The following is a 22,177-nucleotide window of genomic DNA, read 5'->3' on the forward strand; positions in this document are numbered from 1 at the left end:
TCCCAGGTGTCCACGGGCCAGGCCTGGGGGTGGGGAGAGAGGTGCAGGGAAGGAGGGGTGGGTGGGGCGGCATCTCCTTCCCACAGATGAGGACACCGAGGCCCCGGGGCTCAGCGCCTTCCCGTGGCGCCCGCGTGAAGCCGGGCCTGCCTGCACTCTGCCTCGTGCTCGTCTGAAACCCGGATTGCTTGCCCGAACGCCCCGGCGCTGTTGGCAGGAAGATGGAGGCAAAACAGGTCTGAAGGGGTCTTGGAATCATCTGGAACACGCCCCACCCCAGGCCTAGCCAGTCAGACCTGAGGCCATTCTGGCTGAGGGTCCTTTTGCATGGCCCCGGGCTCACAGCAGGTGCCCAGTAGAAGTGGCTTTTCCTCTTTCCTTCAGGGGCAGAGTCTAGAGCCACCTTGGCTGGGTCCCCTCCCTGAACTCGGTTTGCTCCTCCATAAAGTGAGGACAGCACAGCCAGGACCTGTCCCCGAGGCGGTCACAGGGTAGCACAGGCTCGGGGCAAGGGGTCATGCGGGGGGCGGGACTGGGGGGGCATGGGCCAGCTGCACCTGCACCCCCAGGTCAGCTCGGAACCAGGTCTCTGTTCTTCCAGAGCGTGTTTGCGTCCCCTCTCCCCACAGCGGCTGGAAGTGACTTGCCTTGGCTCAGCCACTGTCAGGGGTTCCCCGGGGCCTAGTGAGGGTCCCGCTCGGGAACCACGAGCCGAGGCCTGGAGGGAGGGGCCGGTGAGGGCAGGTGGCGGCTCCCTGCCTGCCGGTGACCTGGGCCGGCACTCGAGGGGAAGACCAGTTCCCGGCCAGCGGCGGCTGGAAGTCCCCTTCCCCTCCTGTCCCGCTTCTCTGCGGCTCCTCAGGGAGGAGGGAAAAAACCCTCGGCGTCTAAATGCTTTTCTCCACACTGAGGTCTGTTCTGAATCACCAAGCCGGGCACACGGGCTTCCGGGCAGGCACTCGAGGTGGCCGATGGGCAGCTCGTCTGTCCTCCGCAGGCCACAGGGCCGCAGCCCCTGCTGTGCCCACACACCCACCGCCTGGGCCGCGGCAGCACCGCCCCACCGGGAACCGGCCACCGCGAGCTCACGCGGTCCACACCCAGCCTGCTGCGGGTCTCTCCTCCCCACGCCACGGGCCACCCAGCCCGGCCTGGCTTCCGCTGAGAGCAGCGTGTGCCCAGACACATGCCTCACTCCCCGACTGTCACTTCCCTGACTCTTGACCTGCCCGTTAAAATTCAGTGTATTCAAGAGGAAATCTTTACTCTGGAAAGAGAAAACCAGAGAAGCTTAAAACAACAGATATTGACTCTTTCGCAGCTCTGGAGGCCACAAGTCCAAAATCAAGGGGTCGTGATCCATCCGTCCTGGGTTTGAAAAACAAAAATCAAGGGCCAGCAGGGCGGGTCCCCCTAGGGCTGGGGGAGGGTCGGTTCCTGCCCCTCCCGGCTGCGGGGGGTGCTGGCAGCTCCCGGCCTCCTGCACCCTGGAGCACCCACGCTGGTCTCTGGCTCCATCCACGTGCTCTTCTGTGTCACATCAGCCCCTCCTTTCTCTCGCAGGGACACCAGCCATGGGAGTTAGGGCCCACCCTGGTCAAGGGGATCCTATCTCAGGACCCTTAACTTCATTACACCTGCAAAGACCCTATTTCCAAATAAGGTCACATTCCCAGGTCCCAGGGCTTAGGACATGGACATATCTTTTTAGGGGGAAATCACCATTCAACCCATTATGCATGCCAGAAATTAAAGATACCATAAAAACAAATGCAATCAAAGCAAATCCATATAACTTTTCCTCTTTTCTTCTCTTTTCTTTTTTTTTTTTTTTTTTTTTTGAGACAGGGTCTCCCTGTGTCACCCAGACTAGAGTGCAGTGACATCATCATAGCTCACTGCAACCTCAAACTCCTGGGCTCAAGCGATCCTCCTGCCTCAGCCTCCCGAGTGGGGCTACAGGCGTGCGCCACGACACCCCACTAAATAAAACTAAGTTTTAGCCCAGGTCCCGTTACCTGCCACAGACTCTGAACCTGGGCCTGTCCCCTCTCTGTTAAAGGGAGACCCGTTAGCACCTAACCAAGATTTTCTCTAATAGGATCAGAAGGTCGAAGGACTGAGAGAAATGAGCCAGCTTGCTCTGGGACAAGGTTAGGTCTGTGTCCTTGTACCCCTGAAAGTCATCTCGAGACTGCCAGAGGGGAGATGCTGCCATGGCACACGCAGGTCGCGGGTCACGGTGTGTTGTGAACTGTGTGATTTTTTTTTTTTCAGTCCTCCTTCTGCAACAGACTCAGCCACCAGCAGTGACTGGGTCTGATTTGGCCCAGTCTCCCAGGGGCCGGATGGGGCTCTCTGTGCATGTCTGTCGGATGGGTGAGTGGAGTCCTTGGATACAGTCCCAAACTCCCACAGCCCCGGTTCCACGCGCGTCTCCATGCCCGTGGCCCTGACCTTTAGCCCCGCCACGTCTGTGTTCACAAGGCAGGACTGTTCGAGGGCTTTCCTTTGCCACCGGAAATTCTGCGTCCCTTGAGCCTCCCCAGGTGTCTGAGCTGCATCTGGTGTCCCAGCATCCAACGAAACCTCGTGCAGGGCAGAGTGGACGGCGCTGCAGGCTTGGGAGCCGGCTGACGGGGTTCGGGCGCCTGCAGTGACGCTCCCAAATCCCCGTGGCCTTGAGCACGTGCTGAAAACCTCACCAGCCTCGTTTCCTCCTCTGCAAAACGGGAACCTCCCTGCCAGTGTCTCTGCTTGCATAGATGAAGTGGGGCAGGTAAAGCAAGCACTCAGCCAGGGGGGTGGGTGTGGGGGTCTCACTGGCAGCCCAGCCGAAATCACAGAGGGGCTTCAAAAAGCACCTGCTGCCCAGGCACCCTCAGATACACGGAGCCAGCGTCTGTGGGGTGTGGCCGAGCCCTGGAATTTTCTAAAGTCCCCAAGTGATTCTAAAGGGCAGCTGTGATGGGTCATTTCATGTGTCAGCTTGACTGGGCTAAGGGATGCCCAGGTGGCTGGTAAACCATTGTTTCCGGGTGTGACTGTGGGGGTGTTTCTGGCATCTGAATCAGGGGCCTGAGGACAGCAGGTCACCCTCCCCCGTGTGGGCGGCCACCACTCGCCCCACGGAGGGCCTGAATGGGACGTGGCGGGGGGGCCCCGAACTTGTTCCCTCTGCGTGAGCCGGGACATGCGTCTTCTCCTGCACTCAGAAGCCGGAGCTCCTGGTCCTCAGCCTCCAGGCGGGGACTGAAGTGACACTGCGGCTTTCCTGCTCTTCCAAGGTGCAGACAGCAGATCGTGGGGCTTCTTGGCCAGTGCCCATGATAAGCCTCTGTCCATCCATCTGTCTCCCTCCTGTCGGTTCCGTGTCTCTGAAGAATCCTGCCTGACACAGCCGCTGAGGTGAGAAACCGGCCTGGCCCCTCCCCGCCCTTGCTGCGGCACGGACGCCCCGGCCCTGTCCTGGGAGACCCCCGGCTCGTTCCCACCCCGGGCCTTGGCACCTGCCTTTCTGCCCCTCGAGCCCTGTCCCCCACCTCTGCGCCTGCAGCCGCTCCTCATCCTCCGGCCGCAGCATCATTGTCACCTTCCAGAGGCTGTCCTGACACCGGGCTCTGCTTTCCTGTGTCGCGGCAGCCACCTGCTTCCTCCCTGGCACTTGTCACACCTCTAAGGACTTTTGTTTCTGTGTTTGCCACATTCAGTTCTCATGGTTTTCGTCTGGGGAACCCGTCACGGCGGGGCCCGAGAGGAGGAGAGGGTGTGGCTGGTTTACTCGCGCGGTGGCCCCGGGAAGCAGGAGTGGGGGCCGGAGAGAAGGGCAGGGAGCCGGTCACCAGGGCACGACTGGGCTGGTCACCTGCTGAGGGCTGTCCCCGGGCGTGAATGTCCTGCCTCCTCCCAGCTGCCCTGCCTGGGGCCGAGAGCCGCAGAGTGAGCTCCTCCTCCGGACAGACTGGAGTCGCACGATGCGTGGCCTCTCGCGTCTGGCTTCTCCCGCTTAGCGTGAGGTTCTGGGGTTCATCCGTGCTGCAGCGCGTATCGGAATTTCATTCCTTGCTATGGCTGCGCCGTAGGGAGACCGCCCTGCCCTTGTTCCTCCATTCCCCGCTGCTGGGCGTTCGGGTTGCACTCACCTTTCGGTGCTTGTGAGTAATACTGCCATGAACACGCGTGTGCCAGCCTGGGCTGCATTCTGGGACATGGCTGTGATCCGGACAGTCACTGCCCTGGCAAAGGCCAGGATCTAACAACAGACAGACAGACGTTACTGCCTAGCTCTGCCACTTGCAAACGGGGCACAAGTAACTTCTCAGGCCTCCACTTCCTCATCTGGAAAATGGGTCTGATGAAAGTGGCCACGTGCACTTGTGTTCCCTGGTTCCCTCTCCCCCATCTCACGCAGCAGGGGAGGGTAGAGACCCCCACTCTCCCATTCTATGCACATTCCTGTGCCAGGCTGCCCCCGGCAGTGCCGGCTCCTGGGCCGGCTGGGCGTGGCCTGGATGATGACAAGGAGGGAAACGGGCTGAAAGGCAGGAGCACGCGGCGTGACAGGGCTGTACCCAGGGGGCCCACCCGAGCAGCACCTGGGGGCCTTCGGGCCTGCACCAGGAGCCTGGCCTCACGCCGGGGGCAATGGCACGCGCTGAAGGGTTTGAAGCAAAGGAATGCCACAGCCGGACACTCCTGGCAAGAAGGTGGCTGGAGCTGCGGGTGAGTGGTCAGGAGGGGCCGTTGCAGTGGGGACAGGTCACGACCAAAGTGGGTGGCCCGAGACATACTCAGGAGGCAAAATCGACAGGTTTGGGTGGTGGGACTGGCACGAGGGAGAGGGCAGGTGAAGGACAGCCCTTGGTCTCCGGCCAGGCCGCGGCTTGGTGCGCGTTCAGATGAGCCATCCCTGTGCCTGGTGTCCCCCGACCTGCCCGTCACCTCTTCCTTTGACGGGTTTAATCTTTCCCTTTTGCTCTATTATTTCCACCTGTTGCGAAAGGGCTGCACAGCTCTGGTGGTGGTTTGGCAAAGTATAGAAAAATGGTATTTCCTGTAATCTCACCATCCGGGGACAACCTTTGTTGACGCCCTAGCAGATTTCTTTCCAGTCTTTTCTGTCTGCATTCTAGCAGTTGAAATAATGCAAAGGATGTAGTTTCATGTCCTGCTTTTGACGCTCGGCTCCCAGGCTCGGTGTTGCCCCACGTTGCCGGAAACGCCATTTCTAAAGAGCGTTATGAGTTCCGTTGCCGGGCAGTGTCCCTCGGGCTGGCTATGAGCCCCCTCAGACTGTCCACACATTATGTCACTTCCACAGAAAAGGTCCTGAGCATGGGAATTACCCGACTGTGGAAACATAAACCATTTCAAGGGTCTGGATACAAATTGTCAAATTGCTCTCTGAAAATATCAGGCCATTGACACTATTGCCGGTAATGCACACGTGCCCATCTCACCACAGCCTCCCCCGCACCGGATGTTGTCAGTTTTTAAATCCTTCCCAATTTACAGCCCAGCTTAAAGCTCACCTCCTCCATGAAGCCTCCTCGGATTTCCCTTCTCTGTCCTCGACATTCCTAGGGACAGTCACCCCTCCCTCCACTGGCCCCTGGTCCATCCCAGCTGCAGGTTGGCCGTGCCCTGGGCTGGAGCCTCCTCTGAACAGGTGATATTTTCAGCCTCTACTAGATGCAGAGGAGCCTCCCCAGCAACCTATGAGGTCAGTATTAATGCTCTTTTACAGAAGAGCAAATGCAGACCAGAGAGGCTGAGTGATTTTTCCCAGGTCACACAGCTGCTAAGTAGTGTTGCTGAGGCTAAGATAGCAACAACAACCCCTGCATCATGCGCCCCTCCCACAAGCCAGGCTCAGCTAAGCAGTTGACGGGCCTGATCTCAGTTCATCCCCCAACACCCCTACCATGCTGGTACTGCTGTTAGCCCGTCTCACAGATGGGGAACCCTGACCCCAGGTCGCCAGCCCAGGAGCAATGGGACGTGGCCCCGAAGCCCAAGGTCTGTAGCGCCTCAAGCAGGAGTCTGTGCGGCCAGTCCAAGGCCCTGGGCCTGGCATCCTTTGCCCCTCAGAGAGCAGGGCTGTGGTGGCAAAGGACAGGAGCCGCCACCCACGCCGTGCCCCACCCCCACCCTTGGCTGGCCCAGCGAATTCGCAGGAACTGCTTGGAGCAGGCCCAGTCTCAGCGCCTGGCCTCAAACCGGCTTATCTCCCACACTTACCGACTCCCTGCCAATCCGGCTGGGCGGGATCAGTCCTTTTGGGGCAGCCGCCACCAAAACACCTTGGCAAAGACGGCACCATCTGCCCTGGTCTCGGTGGTGTCTGTCATTGGCAGGAGCTGAGTGTGGACCCCGCCCTCAGTCCCACCCTCAGAGGCCCCACTGGGCAGTCAGGGAAGGGTTGGCTTCCCCGCGACTTCAACACTTATTCAACAAACAATGATTGAGCACCTACTGTGTACCAGGCACCAGCAAGTCAGCAGTGAGTGAATCAGACAAAACCCCAGGCCACGGGGCCCACCTCGCAGCAGGGGAGACGGGCAACAGAGCAAAGTAAAAATAGGAAAATTCCATGGAGAGCCAGGTAGCGTGTGCACAAGAAAATAGAAACAGAGGCGAGGCAGGGGGGTTGTGCAGGCTGGTGAAGGGAAGGAAGGGGATGCAGTTTTAAAGTGGGAGTGCAGGGAAGGACCCTGGGGCAGAGAGTGCAGGAAGCAGGTGAGGGGGCGTCATGGACATCTGGGGCAGAGTGTGGCGCAGGGCAGTGCAAAGGCCCCGGGGCACAACCGGAGGAATCCTGAGGCTGCTGTAGCTGGAGAGGCTCCAGGACGTGTGTCAGAGCAATGGTGGGGCACACGGGGGCCTGGGAGGCCACTCAGGGGACTTGGACTGTCCTCTGCGGGGGCTGTGAGGAGAGGAGGGCCGTGCCCCAGCCCAGCGGGAAGGCCCTGGCGCTGGCCGGGCCCAGTGGGCAGTCTCCGCACGCAGGCCCTGCCCAGGCTGGGATAACCGCGCCTCGCACTGATGCTCCTCAGCGCAGCGGCGGGTCTCACACGTCCTCTGTGCGCTCCCGGAGGGCTCTGCCTTTCCCTGGGCCGGGGTGGGGGCAGCCCTGTTTCCCAGAGGGGCAGCCGAGGCAGGAAGGGGCATGACTTGCTCCAGCGGCAGGGGCAGGATTCGAACCTAGGTCCTCTTCCCACATCGCAGCCACAGAGGGTTCATGAGGGGAGCAGCCTATGAGGTTTGGGGACAGTGTCATCCACAGAGCACGGCCCCCTGCACCCAGTGCCCAGGGGCCTTCCAAAACCACGCCCCGTGGCTCTCCTCGCCCCAGCTGGGTCCCCCCAAATGAGAGAGTTGCTTGTTGATCTCAAAGCCCCCTGGTCACAGGACAGAAAGCCGTTCTCTTTCTTCCCTCCTTTGCAGTCCTTCGGGTGAAGGCAAAGAAGTCTCCACCGGGTGCCACTCTGTGTTTATTGGCCGCCGGAACATTTGCTAATCTCTGCTCTGCAAACAGGAGTCTCCGATCTTTAACCTGCCACCCCTGGAGCTGTAACTGACTGATTTGTTTTGTTTTCGCTGTATTTGTTTGGTTACCTGTTATTTATAGCCAGTCAGACCTGTGTTCTGCTGGTGGCAGTATTATGAAATGTCCCTTCAGATTGAAATGAGCTTTTTATAAAGTGTTGGGTTTAAAATAAGTTAATCACATGACAGGGCTCGGTTGAATCCCAGAGGTGGTACGTGAAAGACTTGAGTTCCAGGAATAGGTGGCCTACAAGCTAGACCCAGTCCCTTAGCCTGGCAGTCTGATCGCGTGACGACTTGTTTACTCCTCCAGGTTTCTCCACTATCTTACCCGCCAGACTCTCATCTCTGCCTCGACGTTTGCTACTGCATGCTTCTGGGCCTTTGCATATGCTAGTCCTTGTGCCTGGTGAACTCCTATGTATCCTTCAAAGCCCTACTCAAGCATCAGCTCCTAGGGGCAGCAGGTTGAGGCTTCTGTGGGTTGTTGGGAGCACCTCAGCTGCGCCTTGTAGTCCTTTGTACATGGTTTTAGGCAGTAATCACCCTCAAAAAGTTTTCCTATTTTTAATTTTCTTTGTTGCCCAGCAACCATGTGCACGTCTCTGTCCACAAAGCCCCCATGCTACACACCAGGCACTGAGCCCAGCACTAGGGCAGGAATCATAGCCATCCTGCTTTCCTGCCAGCGGTTGGTCCAGGCAGTGGGCATGAGACCTTATTCTGGCCAATGAGATATAAGGGGAAGGAGGATGGGGGAGGCGGGAAAGGAGAGCTTCCTGAAAAGATTTTCCTCCCTGACAAAGTAGAGACCCTGGAGGAGAGAGATCTTTCGCCAGTCCCTGTTCTCCTCAGGATGTGATGTACGGTGCCGAGGCAGCTATGTTAGGACCATGAGGCAAAGAAGCCACAAGATCAGGGCTGTCTAATGCCAAAGCAAAGTCAAGGTGCAGGTGGAGGGCAGAGGCTCAGAGAATCAGGAGCCCGGGAGTCAGGCTAGGAGAGGGGCAGTGGGTAGGCAGCGCCTGGACCAAGGATGGACAGGACCTAGGGCCTGAAGCACAGAGGGCACAACGTGTTGCCCCTCCCCCATCACTATCCCCTCCCTTCTGGCTCCTTCCCTTCCTCTTCTCTCTCCTCCTTTCACTCACACTTCTGTTCACGCACTCGTACTTTCAACAAGCACTCGTTGTGCACCTACTGTGTGCAAGCCCCTTTGAAAGACCAAGAGGAGCAGCAGTAATAAACAACAACCCACATTGATCGAGCACTGTGGTGGGTTTAAAATTCTTTGACATTTCCACCGGGTGCGGTGGCTCATGCTTGTAATCCTGGCACTCTGGGAGGCCGAGGCAGGAGGATTGCTTGAGCTCAGGTGTTCGAGAGCAGCCAGAACAAGAGCAAGATCCAATCTCTACAAAAATAGAAAAATTAGCCAGGCGTCATGGCACGTGCATGTAGTCCCAGCTACTCGGGAGGCTGAGGCAGGAGGATCGCTTGAGCCCAGGAGTTGGAGGCTGCTGTGAGCTATGAGGATGCCACTACACTCACCCAGGCAACGGTGAGACTGTCTCAAAAAAAAAAAAAAATTAATTAATTAATTAAAAATAAATGAAATAAATTCTTTGACATTCCTGCTCTCCAAAGGTAGAGGCTGACTCTCCTTCCCCTTAGTGTGGACGGCACTTAGCAACGCACCGGTATGAATAGCAGTGGCGGTGACAATGTGCAGCACCCAAGGTTAGGATATCAAAGGCACTGCAGCCCCCTCTGTGCGTGCTGTCTCTCAGGTCACTTGCCGTCATGGGGACACTCAAGGTGCCTGTAGAAAGGCCCCCATGACAAGGAACGGAGGCCTGCGGCCAAGAGCCATGTCAGGCTGCCACCGTGGAAGCCAACCTTCCACCCCCGTCAAACCTCTGGATGACTGCAGCCCCTGCCAACAGCTGGCCCACAGCCTCCCAGAGAAGCCACCCCCTGACTTTAACCCTCAGCAACAGGGCAAAATAATGAGTTTTTGTTGTTTTAAGCTGCTAAATTTGGGGATCATTTGTCACACAGCAGTAGATAAGTAATCCAAATACAAGGCACTGTTATACTAAGTGCTTTAAGTGTGTTAACTCATTTAATCCTCTCAATACAGTTATGTTTTTCCAGATGAAGAAAATGAGGCACAGAGAGGTTCATTAACTTGTCCAAGGTCACACAGCGAGTAAGCAGCAACCCTGGAGGAATGTTGAGTCCAGAAAGGAGATCAGACCTGCAGGTAACTTTAATACGAGGTGGGGAGTGAGAGGAAGTGTCCGTTCCAAGGAGGTGAAGGGACGGAGAGTGTAGCTCTGTCTCGGCCCAGCGGGGAGGGTGGGCGTGGGGTGTGGAAGCCCAGAGAGGACGGACGGGGTGCAGCTGCTTCTTGGTGGGACTGCCGGGCGGCCTGGAGGGAGACGTGGCCGTGGTGCACACGCAGGCTGAGGGTGGGCCTGAGACCGCGCCCACCTGGCACCGCGTTCTGTGAGGGACATGCAAAAGAATCCGAAGTCCCCGTGTGTCCAGACATATGGGTCAGGACGGCCCAGGGTACGCTGCAGTGACAGTGGCTTAGCACAGCCAGGTGTAGCTCTGGACCTGCCACATGTCCAGCATGGGTGACAGGGACTCCACCCGCCAGAGTCACTCAGGTTCCTAGGCCGACGGAGGCACCACGCTCTTGCCATGCTGCCACCCCCGCGCCAGGCTCAGGGGCTTCCACAGCTGGGAAAGAGCTCGGAGGAGCCACCGGCTCTGCAGCGACAGCCTGGAGGAGATGGTGGCTTCTGCTGGCATTTCCCTTGGCAAAGCGAGGCCCAGAGCACACCGCCCTGCAAGGGGACACGCGCCCGGGAGGAGAGGAGAGCCGGACTTCTCAGGGGCCCCAGCAATGTGCCCCACACGCCGCGAGGCTGCCCTGAACACATGCCACATGGGTGCTGTCATCTCATCAGCCCATTGTACAGATGGGGAAACTGAGGGCCAGAGAGGGAAGGCGACCTGCCTGAGGTCCCAGAGCTGCTCAGGCCAGAGTGGGGACCAGGACTCAGTCCCTCAGACCTCACAGCCCAGGCTCCTGCCCACGACTCTACGTCCTCGCTGGCCCACACAGCCCTGGCACGCAGAGGGCTCCACCAGAGTCGCCTTTGGGCTCCAGCAGTGCCAAGGGCACAGGGTCCTTTGCCCTGCCTGGGGCTGGGCCTTGATAGGCAGGGCCTTGCCTGCTTCTGCGAAGGAAACCTCCAGGCAGCTTGTTCCTAGCAAAAGGGTCACACCCGTTGGTGACTTGCCAGGCACACGTGCCTGTGGCCAGATGGGTCCCCCCACGTGTCAGCTTCTAGGGGAACGGGGGGCAGGGCGGGGTGGGGGTGCAGCCTCGGGCAGTGGCTGCTGGGAGTCCAGGCCCCTGTGGGTGGACGAAGCAGGAGGCCCGGACTCCGGGGTCTCTTTTCCCCCTGCCACCCCCCGCCCCCCCACCGGACAGGGCTCCTCCTGCCCCTCCTGGGCACACCACCCAGCCACACCATGGCCACAGCAGTCCCTCCTTCCTGACTTGTGAAAATTAAGCGAAGTCACATGTGGAGCCTTAGGGCTGTCCCAGGGAGCCCAGATTCCACCCTGAGGGCAGGGGGAAGCCCTGGGGAGGTTTTTAGGGGGCTAACACAGAAACAAAGGAACTAACTAAACAATATATATGTATAATATCTATATATAGCTAGACAGATACAGGTGATATATCAGATCTGTCTCTATAGATCCATAGATACACAGATAAGCTCAAACGATAGGAAGAGCCAGCCGCGGGGGTCAGTAACGGAAATGCCACCTGAGGCAGGAGGGTGGGCTGGGGAGGGACTCAGACCGGACATAACCTCAGTCACGACTTTCCACCCACCCGGGGCAGGGGACGTGGCCTTGGGCCACAAGAGGGAGGGGGCAGGAACGGAGACCCCAGCACGAAGGCAGGACCCTGAAGGGCTGACCCCTCCCCCGAAAGGGGACTTCGCTCTGCCCCCAGCGGGGCTGCCGCCCCAGACTGGCCGGGAAGAAGCGGAAGAAACTGGACGTCCACGCCTGGGAGCGTGTGGGCAGGGGCGCGGCGGGGCCAGGACCCGGGTTTATGCCACCCTGGCTCGCGGCACTCTCACGCCAAGAGTTCAGTGTGAGCCCGGTCCCCGGCCGGTGGAACCCCGGGAGCGTCACCCAGAACAGCTTCAACACGGGCCCTGTCGGGAATCTTCTCATCCCGAGGGCGGCGGCCTGGATTCCAATCCTGCCTCCATACGGAGGTGCTGAGATGTCCCGTGCCTCAGTTTCCCCCTCCGTATCATGGGGCTAATAATCTCTCTTCCTCCTGGGCACTCAGAGGATTGAACTGGAAAACACACCAGGCAGGGCAGCTGGCCCAGAGGACAGGCCTGGCGAATGTCACCGAGGTCATTAGGAATAAATGAAGGGCCAGACCACCGGTGAGTCACCCGGACGAGCCAGGAGGATCGATCTGACGCGGTGAATGGACAAGGGAGGGAGGTGAGTCGATGAATGAAGGCCCGGCCCCGGGGAAGCAGCAGCCAGCTCAGGAAAAGGCCAGAGGTCGGGTGACGGTTGGCCGCGCCACACACGGCATGCACCTGTGACAGCCTGCTTAATCACGCCCCTGTGTCATGCCAAGGGGCCTGGCAGGTGAGTCACCTTTCCTGCAGGCTGGCCTTCAGGCCCTGCCGCTCATGGTTCCTCCCCGGGCCCGGCAGGCAATGAATCAGGGCTTTTCGGAGGGAAATGAGAATTAAACACTCAGCGAGGAGCGTCCATCCTGGCGGGCCGGGGACAGGGCCGGGGCAGGGTCCCCTGGCTCCTGTCTGGCTTCAAAGGGCCCCTTGCCCACGGCTGCCAGGCTTGGCGATCCCTGGGGTGGGGTGGGGGCGGCTCTGCCCCCCACAGTGAATAACAGTCACGACCACGAAACGCTCGCTGGGCCAGGGGCTGCTCACTCATGTCTTCATTTGTCCTCGTCTCTCTACCGCCGGCGGCCGTCTGCTGGAACCCCGGGATCGGCTGGTCATCTGCCCGAACTTGACCTGCAGAAATGACAATCCCATGTGTCGCTCGCTCTAACAGTCTCATTGCTGGAATCTGGCAGCACGGGAGGCTCAGAGCGGCTGAGCAGCAGGGGGACGGCCTGGAGGACCCCGGGGGCTCCCACAGGAGGGGCCGGGTCTGGGCCCGAGGCAGGGCGGTGGGGCAGGCACACGGCCTCAGGGCTGCCGCCCGGCCATCCCCACCGGGGAATTCGGTGCTGGGGATTTTGAGCCGTTGGAGGGGAGGGTGGGGCTTTCTCGCCCTCCTGCTCGGGTCCTGGGGGAGGCAGTGGATGCCATGTCGAGGGCGTGGCACATCCCTCCCCTGCTGCAGAGAAACGTTTGCTCGCCCTGCTTTGCCCCAGCTGACTGCCGTGCCCTGGATGCGTCCCTTGCCATACTGTTGCCAAATCTATCTGTCCCTGATACCAGCTCAGACACTCCCTCCTCCAGGAAGCCTTCCAGATGTCCGGGCCAGGCCTATACTTTCCTCAGCCCTTCTCTGCATCCCTCTTTGGGGCTTAGTGCTTCTGGCCTCCTCCCCTCCTCTGACCTCTCTGAGGGGGTTATTTTACAGCCACGTGGGGCTTATTCTGTAACCCCGGGCCCCTCCCACGGGAGCTGCCATGGAGCTAAGCTTGCGGTTAAGCTCACGGTCACCTCCCGTACACCTTTCCTCCTACTGGGCTCTTTCCACCTGTGATCCCGTTGGTCCTCACCCTGAGGGGTGGGTGCTGCTCCTTACTCCCATTCTGGGAACGTGGGAGGCTAAGGAGCCCACCCTAGTCTCACGCCAGCAAGCGGCAGAGGTAGCACCCAAAGCCGGTCGGGCTGTGTCTGCGGGTGTCTCGGGGGCACGAACCTTCTGCCACCAAGCTGACCTCATGTGGTGTTAAAATCCGGCCTCCCTTTCAACAGCTGCCATAGAGCATCCGGAAGCATCGCAACCTAAGGCAACTGTCCCTGGTATTTCTACGGCTCCTCCCCTCCTAGTTTCTCCTGCCAACCCCGAGAGGTGGGGACAAGTGCCCTCATCGTGCAGGTGGGACGACTGAGGCCCGGGGGGTGCAGGGCTCCCAGGGCACCTGGCTCCGACGGGGCGAAGCTGGGTGCCCCCTGGACTCCTGGTTTCTGAGCCCAGCTCAGCACGTGGAGCGTGGCGTCCCACCCAGCACCTGGAGTGGGAGGGACATCCGAGAAGTAGGCTTCCTGCTGAAAGCCCAGCTTTCTGGAAAGGAGCTGCAGGAAGCTGGAAGAGGACCAGGTAGCAGATAGGCACACTCCTTGCAGGCGGAAAGTCTACCCGTCACTTCTGGGAACCGGGGTAACTCAGCAATAACGCGGTGCACTTTGCCCCCAGTGGAGCGCCCAGCTGTCACTGCTGACAGCCCCCCTTCCTCCCCCGGGGGTGCAGCTGGGCAGCTCGGAGTCTCCACGTCTGACATCCAGGTGGGCCTGGTGACAGCCTTGGGGGTATCCGGCCACCTGTCCAGCCACCACCGGATGACAGCCAGCTGGGGCTTCTGCCAGCTGTCCGGGAGGCAGCCCAGGCTGGGACATCCAAGCGGAGCCCTGAACTGGCCTGGCCAGGCCCAGCCCGTGCCGGTGAGATAACGTGAGTCTTGCTTCCTGGTACTGGGCCACGCAAATGGGGGAAGCCAGGGCCTTTCCTGGGGCAGCCTTCCCGGAATGAGGCAGTGACTCCCAGCGGGGCTGACACGGGAGCACTGTTGCAAATGACGAAGATCCCGTTCTTCCCTGGCGCACTCTGCACGCGGAGCCTGCGAGCCCGCTGGGAGCTGCCGGGAAAGCCCTCTTCAGCCTGGGCTGGGCCACCCTTCGGTGTCCATCCCTCCTGGACCTGCCGCCTGGGAGAGCTGGGCCGTGGCTGTCCCCACCTCTGTCTCGGTCCCGGTACATCCTGGGCATGGGTCCAACAGGAACAGGAAGTGGGTGGCCTTGCTGGTCTCAGATCTTGTCCTAGAGATCCCTACACCCCTCTATTTACAAATAAGGAAACTGAGGACACCAGACCGGGCCAGGGACTTGCCCGGGTCTCTCCTCTCTCCTTCCTGCCCGGACGTGCCCCAGCAGCAGTGGGAAACTTCTGCTTGCCGCTGGAAGCTGATGGATCCTTCCAAACCCTCTTCAGGCTGTCCGGGGCATTCTCAAGCTTGCATCTGACCCTGTCACACCACTGCCCTGGCACCCGGCCCTTGTGCAAAGCCAGGCCCCTTCCACCCTGTGTGGCCTTACCTGCTACCCCTGGTGAGGCCAGGACCCCCCACCACCCCTGCAGCTTTGCTCAAGCTACGGCCTCAGCCTGGGATGCTGTTTCCTGCACCCTGTTTCTATAACTCCTACCGTCCCTCAAGACTCAGCATCGCCACCCCCAGGAAGCCTTCCTGGATGCCCCCAGCTGGACCAGGTGCCTCCTTTGGCTTCCCCAGCCCCCTCCATGTCCCCTTCACAGTGTGCACCACCCTGGGCTGTCCTCGTCCCTTCAGTGCCTCTCTCCTCCACAGGACTGGGCGCTCCATGAGGAGCTGGCGTGGAGGAGGAGGGGAGATGTGGACATGCATACAGGCACCGGACACTGTAGGACATTCAGCCTACAGGGTTGACGAAGGACTGGCCATGGGACCAGGCAGAGGGACATATCAAGGACTGAGTGACCAGACATTCGACTGTGCCAGAGGTGGGTGGTGCTAGGGACTGGGGAGGCACAGAACTTTGGTCATCTGTGAGCCCCCCACTGTCCGAACCGCCTTCCCACCTTTAGGAAAGTCCCCCCACGTGGGACTAGGGGCAAGGCACAGCCCACCTCCCGTGGGAGGAGCCCAGACAGCCCACACCCCTTTCCCACCTCCCTTGCAGCTAGGATGTGACATGTGACTGGGCTCAGCCAATCAGAAGCTCCTGCTCTGGAGTTTGAACAGGCAGCGGGTCCCGCCCACAGAAGAGGACAGAGAACTTCTGGCGGGAGCCCAAGCCACATGGAGCTCCAGGGCAGATGCGAAGAAGCAAAACATCCCAGGCTGGCTCTGTGGTGGGAATGGGGTGAGATCTGGCCTCCCCTTCCTGCTTTCTGTTTCACGTGGGCCTCCTGCCTTCCTGGGGGTTCTGCGAGCACCCAGATATCTGTTTACTATGTTCTTCTTCTGTTTAAGTGAGCACAGTTGGATTCTATCATTTGTCACTAAGAACCCTGGAGTCTCCTCTTGGGGATACCACTGGAATCCATCTGGAAAGAAGGCCAGGACGTGCCCGTGGGTGCAGGAAGCAGCTGACCAGGTCAAGGCCAGGCTCCGGGGACGGCCCAGGGAATGTTGGGGTGACTGCTGACCGGGGTCCGAGTGTGGGGCTCAGGGTGGAGCTGCTGGCAGGGAGCAGACCCAAGACAGCAGATCCCGAATGCCAGGCCAGGAGCAAGCTTGGCTGCCACCCTGCAGGCAGTGGGGACCCAGTGACATATTTTGACTGGAGGTGGGACTTGATCTGATTTGCATTTCAGGAAGCTCAGTCTGGTGCTGGGAAGCCAGACCAGGTGGGGCAAGGCTGGGAGAGCCAGAGACCAGCCGAGCCACTCCTGCAGTCGTCCCAGCAGGTGGTCCTGGAGGCTGTGGCAGGGGGCCGCGGCAGAGCTGGGATTCGGTGTGGCTGGCCAGCCACGGGGAGCCATTGAAGGTTTGGGTGGCCTGACATGACCACAGGAAAGTGGGGTTGGACCTGCCTGGCTGCCTGGATGAGGGTCTCGGGTGTCTCACCCTTGGACAGCTCCGATTGCTTCTCCAGTCTCTGCGCCAGGGCTTAGTTTGCGCTCGCGCCTCCCGGCCAAGTTGACACAGACCTGCAGCTATTTAAGAACGGGAAAAAGGTCACTGCATGCCACCACTGCCCAGGCCCCTTGGCCACGGGTTCTTGAGGAAGGGCACAGCCTTAGGGCCACCTCTGTCCAGAAAGAGGGACTTGGCGGGGGTGTTGGGGTCTGGGAACACACGAAGGGGAGTCAGGCTGGGAAAATGAGGGGACAGGACACAGAGCACATGGCCGCCCCTGCCAACCCAGAGTCCCCTCAGCAGGGAGCTGTCCAGAGGGAGCAGGGGGTGGATGCCAACTCCAGGGCTCACCCTCTTCACCCCAAACAGCACTGGCCTCGTCCCTGGGAGTCCCCAGAGTCCCGTCCCTTGGAAGAATATCCTGGAGTCATCCTGGGGCCATTCTAGGGATGAAAACTTGGAACACAGAGTCGCATAAGACACTTGATTTTTGTTTGTTTGCTTCCCCAAATCATACAGTTTAAAAGCTAAGTGGGGCCCTGGGACCCCAATGGGCTCTCTGTGTGTCAGCTTCTTAACCTCACCGGGCCGCGTTTCCTTCTCTGTAAAGCGGGGAACACGTACAGCCTTCAGGAGGTGGCTCCTCCAGGCGCCCCCTGACGTCCCTTCCTCTCTCGCTGCCCAAAGCGGCCGCGCCAGGCACCCAGCCTGCCGGGAGACGGACCAGCAACGGAGGAAGCAATTTCACGTTGACAACCAGAACCAAGCCCTGCAGGACACGGGTAAGGGGAGACCCAGGTGGGTCCCAACGCTGGGCAGGGCTCGCTGGAGGAGGAGCACAGGGGCTGCCCCTTTGGGGCCCGGCCTGTCCCCTCCCCGGGAGCTCCACTGCACAGATCCATCGTCACACTTACGCTGTCGTCCTCTTAGACGTGAGACGCATTTCCCAACCCCTGTCTCCATCAAACAGGCATCTGGGGAGGACTGTGGGCTTACGCCGGCCACCCTCGACCCGTTCATTCATGTCACCCCCCTGCACCTGGAGGCAGCTGACTTTGCAGCCACTGAGGGCCGGGGGTGACTGGCTCAGATTGGCACTTGGGAAGTCCCCGCTGCTGCTGCTGCTGCTGCTGCTCTGCGTGGACAGCAGCTTGTGGGGCCATCGCGAGTGCAGCTGGGAGGCTGCTGGATGTCCGGTGAGAGCTGAGGCAGCTGCGGGCAGGGAGGGAAGCAAACGTTTTCCAGAAACAATCAGAGGTCAAACCGAGAGCATCTGGCAGCTGTAGCAGCTCTGTCCATCCCATCCCTCTACCTCCTCCTCCCAGGGAGCTTTCCCTGCCGCCAGCGGCACCGCACCTCTGCCATTGCCCCACCCATCGCTGCTGGGGCCCGCTGATTGCGAGCCCTGGGGAATCCCTGCCCCACCCTGGGGGCTCCCTTAAATAGTCACAGAGGGGGTGGGGGCCGTGACCCTCCAGCTCACTTGCCCCTGATCAGGACCCACAAGGGATGACCCACCACCACGTCACGGTCACTGAACCCTCGTCTAGGGTCACCCTCTGGGGAACCCTCACTAAGGACAGTGACTTCAGATTTGGGGCTAAGACGGGAGGAGACGGAAGGCCAAGTCCTTGCACAAGGTTTTGGCTTGCGCAAGGGTGGCCGGTCTGGGGTGTACTGGACAGGGAGCCCTCGCTGGGGGTGTGAGGGGGACAGTTTCCTTGGGGACAGGTTGTTATCCTGGTTTCATGTTGCCAAAAGTGCACCTGGGCAGCGACTGGGCTGAGCACACATGCAGTTCTCCATCCAGACAAAAGGCCCCCGGCCCAGCGCCGGTCCCCCCCTAGCTGCACGGCGGGGCTGGCCTTGGCTGGGTGCAGCTGCGGCGGAGGGAGACATCTGCACGGGGCAGAGGGGCCAGATCAGGGCCTTCCTGGCAAGTGCCTCCCAGGGGACAAGGCTGGTCCCAGAAAGTGTGAGTCACAAGCAAAGCACCCCCTCCCTGGCCAGGGCAGGAGGTGCCCCCTCCGGGGACTTGCCCCAGAGGGGAGCATCTCCAGGCATCCTCTGGCCTGGTGACCCCTCCTCCCATCTCTGCCTCGACCCCAGCAGCTTGTAAACCCTTCAGGGCCCAGAGGACACGCCTCATGCGACACATGGGGAGGGCCGGGCTCGGAAAGAGAAGCGGCTTGCCGGGGTCGCTCAGCAACAGCGAGCCTCAGCCTGGCTCCCTGACCCCCTCCTGCCCCGCCAGGCTGATGCCGGCTTTCCTAGGTGGGAATTCCCCGCCGCCCTGCCCCGCACCCTGTGGAGTCATCTCGGCGTGTGGGTGCCAGTCATCCAGTCTTCCTGGCACAGCACGGTGAGAAAGCCAAGTGCCCCGGGCACCCCTGACCTCAGGGGTCTGCTCAGCCCCGCCCTGCACCCCTGACCTCGCACTCCTCCAGGTGAAGCCTCGCGGTTGGTGGGCCCCTGCCCTGCCCTCTTCCTAGCAGGGGGTCCCGGGGCAGGGCTGGAGCACAGGGGTGTGTGGCACTCGGCACGCCCGGGACCCTGGGAGAGGGCGTGCCTCTTCTTCCTGGAGCGAGAGCCACCCCTGCTCTGTACTTGTCCACCAGGCCTGCGTGGAGGACAGGCGGCAGCAGCAGGCGCGGGCCCCTGTGTCCTGCACGGGGCAGGGTGGCGCTGGGGTCCTGGGTGGGCAGGTGATCCTGGGGGGGCGAGTCTCTCTCTTTGGTGCCCCCTTCCAGCCTTCATAACCCCCTCTCCCAGCCTCCAGGGGTGGTGAAAAGGCGCTCAGTGTGTGTCTCCCTTCTCCTTGGCCAGGACAGGTTCTTTGGCCCTTATTAGTACTGACAGCCAAATCCATACAGCGTCTGCCCCATGCCTGGCCTGCCGCTGAACACTTGGCCCACATCGCTGTGTGGAGGAGCCCTGGTTTTCAGATGAGGAGACCGAAGCCCAGAGAGGTTAAGCGACTTGCCCCAAGTGCACAGCTAGTACACGGTGGGGCTCTATGTGACTCTCAGCCCCTGGCCTTTCCTGGTCTTCATAGACCCCTGTGTGGACCCCCACACACACACACGCTCACAGGAGCTCCTGGCGGCTTGAGGAGCATTTGTAGAATGAATGATCCTGCTGCTCCTTAGTGAGGGCTGCCTCCACTGCAGCAAGCACTTTTTACTTATTTATTTGACATTAAGTTCATCGTTTTAAAAGGATGGTTCAAAATGCAACAGAGAAAAAAAGTCTCTCACTCTCTCTGTCTATCTTGTCCCTTAGCCATCAGTCCCATCCCTGATACCAGTTCCTTACGTTTCCTTCCAGAGATAGTTAGTGCGTTTACTCAAACATACTGTGTTAGTTACCTATCGCTGCGTAACGAGTTATCCCCAAACCTAACGGCTGGAAACATCCCTATCACGGTTTCTGAGGGCCAGGAGTTTGGGAGCAACTCGCCTGGGTGGTGGTCAAGTGGTCGGCCAGGGCTGCCGCCATTGTAAGGCTCGACTTGGGTGGCTCGTTCACGTGGCTCGTGGCAGGAGGCCTCAGTTCCTTGGCACATGGATGTCTCCACAGGGCTGCTGGAATGTCCCAACGTGGCGGCTGGCTTCTGTCAGGGCAAGCGATCCACGAACCAGCAGAGGGGAGCCGCAGTGTCATTAATGATGTAGCCTCAGAAGATGCACTTCCACCATCTCCTCATCGCGTGGGTCAGCCGCCATTGACGTGGGAGAGGACCACAGCGGGGCACGAGCACGAGGAGGTGACAATGGCATGTCATCTTGGAGGCTGTTTTCCACGCTGACTGTCCTACACCTCGCTTATTTCTCTGCATCACAGTCTCCAGACTGGTTCTATATCAATATACATAGAATGGCCTTATTTTTTTTAACTGCACAGTTTTCCACTGCGCAGGGGCACCATGATTTTTTTTACCCAGATCTCTATCGATAGACCCACGGGTCACTCCTGATCAATTGCTACCACAATCCCAGCTGCAATGACTGTCTTTGCGTGGGCTTGTTTCCCATATCGGGCAGAGTATTACTCAGGAGTGGAATGGCTAAGTCAAGGCGGGTGGCGCTTTGAAAACACAGCCAAAACGTGTTCGGCACTGTGAATATCTCCTCCCTGTGAGTTTGAGTGGACTTTTGATGAATTCAACCAAGAGAGTACTGCAGAAGTGATGCCGTGTGCTGTCCAAGCCTGGGTCATAAAAGGCCATGCGGTTCCACCTTGTCTGCTAGGAACACTTGCTCTTGGAGCCCTGACCTGCCACGCAAGAAGTCTGACACCCGTGGAGGCTGCCATGCTGGGAGGAAGCCCAAGACACACAAAGAGGCCCGCCTTTTACAGAGAAGGAAACTAAAGCTCAGAGAGGTTCAGCAACTTGCCCAAGGCCTCACAGCAGGTAACTGAAAGATCTGGGTCTTTCTGCCTCCAGACCCACTCTCCTCGTGGGCTGTCTGCTAAAGGAGGGAAGCAGCTCACTGTGCTGAACTCACAGGCTCAACCGTAAATTTCTAGACGTAATGAACACACTGGGTTAGATCAGACGTTCCATGCCTAGGGCCTCTGGGAGCTATTTTTGGCAAAAACTAATTGGAAATTATACACCTACTCTCCCTGCCAAGGTCATGTAGGCAGGGAGGAATGTGTAAGCTCTCCACTCTTGCCAGGAATTCTGTTCATTGAGAATCTCCACTGGCCAGAGGCTCTTACAGTTAACTACCCGGCTGGTTGGCAAACAAATGAAGCTATTATATTACTTCCTTCAGTAGGAGGAAAGCTGTCTAAACGCGGAATTCTGTCAAAACCCTTCCTGCCGGGGGCTCCCCCCTACTGGTGATGGATGGTATTGCAACTCAGCTCTATTAGACAAAGGAGGCGAGAGCGGCGTATACGTGGGGCAGTCGCTGGCGCTGCGGACACACTTCAAGGAAGGCTCAGCTAAGAGGCCATGTTGCATGATGGTTAAACCTGCAGTCTGAGGAGTCGGATGATCTGAGTTCAAATCTCTGCCACATATTAGTCACGGTCCAGTCAGGAAAACAGAAACCATACCACGTATTTCTTTTTTTTTTTTTTTTTTTAATTTTTAAATTTTTATTTATTTACTTATTTTGAGACAGAGTCACACTTTGTCACCCAGGCTAAAGTGCCGTGGCGTCAGCCTAGCTCACAGCAACCTCAAACTCCTGGGCTCAAGGGATCCTCTTGTCTCAGCCTCCCAAGTAGCTGGGACTACAAGTGTGCACCGCCACAGCTGGCTAATTTTTACTATTTTTGGTAGAGACGGGGTCTTGCTCGTGCTCAGGCTGGTCTTGAACTCCTGAGCTCGAGCGATCCTCCTGCATCGGCCTCCCACAGTGCTAGGGTTACAGGCGTGAGCCACCACGCCCGGCCATACCAGGTATTTCAAACAGAGGGAAATGGTTTCGTGATTAGCATCAGCAGAAAGCCAGTACCCCACCAAGGGAGGAGCCAGTGTTCCCAGAGCCCAGGAGCTGAGGCCATCTGGAATGCAGGAGTGACAGTGGAACTGTTCAGAAGGAGGGACTTTGCCAGGGACCTACAGCCACAGAGAAGTCCCTGCTGCTACAAAGATCCCACTTGAGATAGAGAGACCCTCCAGCCTCTTGCCAGGACTCCCACCAGCCACCTCACCATGCAGAGCTGAGCAAGAGGACGGACTTGAAAGCACACAGGCAAATGCTGGGCACAGCCTTGAGTGAGAGATTT

The 22,177-nt window shown here is 59.2% G+C and overlaps 3 long non-coding RNA genes across 6 annotated transcripts; all 3 read left to right on the forward strand.

Annotated features, from left to right (window-relative positions):
* The first annotated feature begins 216 nt into the window (after positions 1-216).
* LOC123632378 lies at positions 217-2,789 on the forward strand. Its single transcript, XR_006733354.1, has 3 exons — positions 217-236; positions 2,278-2,379; positions 2,488-2,789. It is a non-coding gene; the product is annotated as an uncharacterized LOC123632378 (long non-coding RNA).
* A 429-nt stretch (positions 2,790-3,218) lies between these two features.
* Positions 3,219-17,560, forward strand: LOC123632379. Of its 3 annotated transcripts, XR_006733357.1 has the most exons (9): positions 3,219-3,408; positions 9,706-9,814; positions 11,942-13,977; positions 14,068-14,268; positions 14,953-15,081; positions 15,179-15,351; positions 15,531-15,713; positions 15,824-17,214; positions 17,403-17,560. It is a non-coding gene; the product is annotated as an uncharacterized LOC123632379 (long non-coding RNA). The 3 variants fall into 3 exon arrangements; XR_006733355.1 differs by having other exon boundaries at positions 11,942-14,268; XR_006733356.1 differs by lacking the exon at positions 14,953-15,081 and having other exon boundaries at positions 11,942-14,268.
* LOC123632380 lies at positions 17,556-21,529 on the forward strand. Of its 2 annotated transcripts, none has more exons than XR_006733359.1 (3): positions 17,556-17,628; positions 18,687-18,794; positions 19,259-19,648. It is a non-coding gene; the product is annotated as an uncharacterized LOC123632380 (long non-coding RNA). The 2 variants fall into 2 exon arrangements; XR_006733358.1 differs by adding an exon at positions 20,012-21,529 and having other exon boundaries at positions 17,579-18,794; positions 19,259-19,401.
* Positions 21,530-22,177: the final 648 nt, after the last annotated feature.

Source organism: Lemur catta, chromosome 2 (genome assembly GCF_020740605.2).
Source record: "Lemur catta isolate mLemCat1 chromosome 2, mLemCat1.pri, whole genome shotgun sequence".
NCBI classification, from domain to species: domain Eukaryota; kingdom Metazoa; phylum Chordata; class Mammalia; order Primates; family Lemuridae; genus Lemur; species Lemur catta.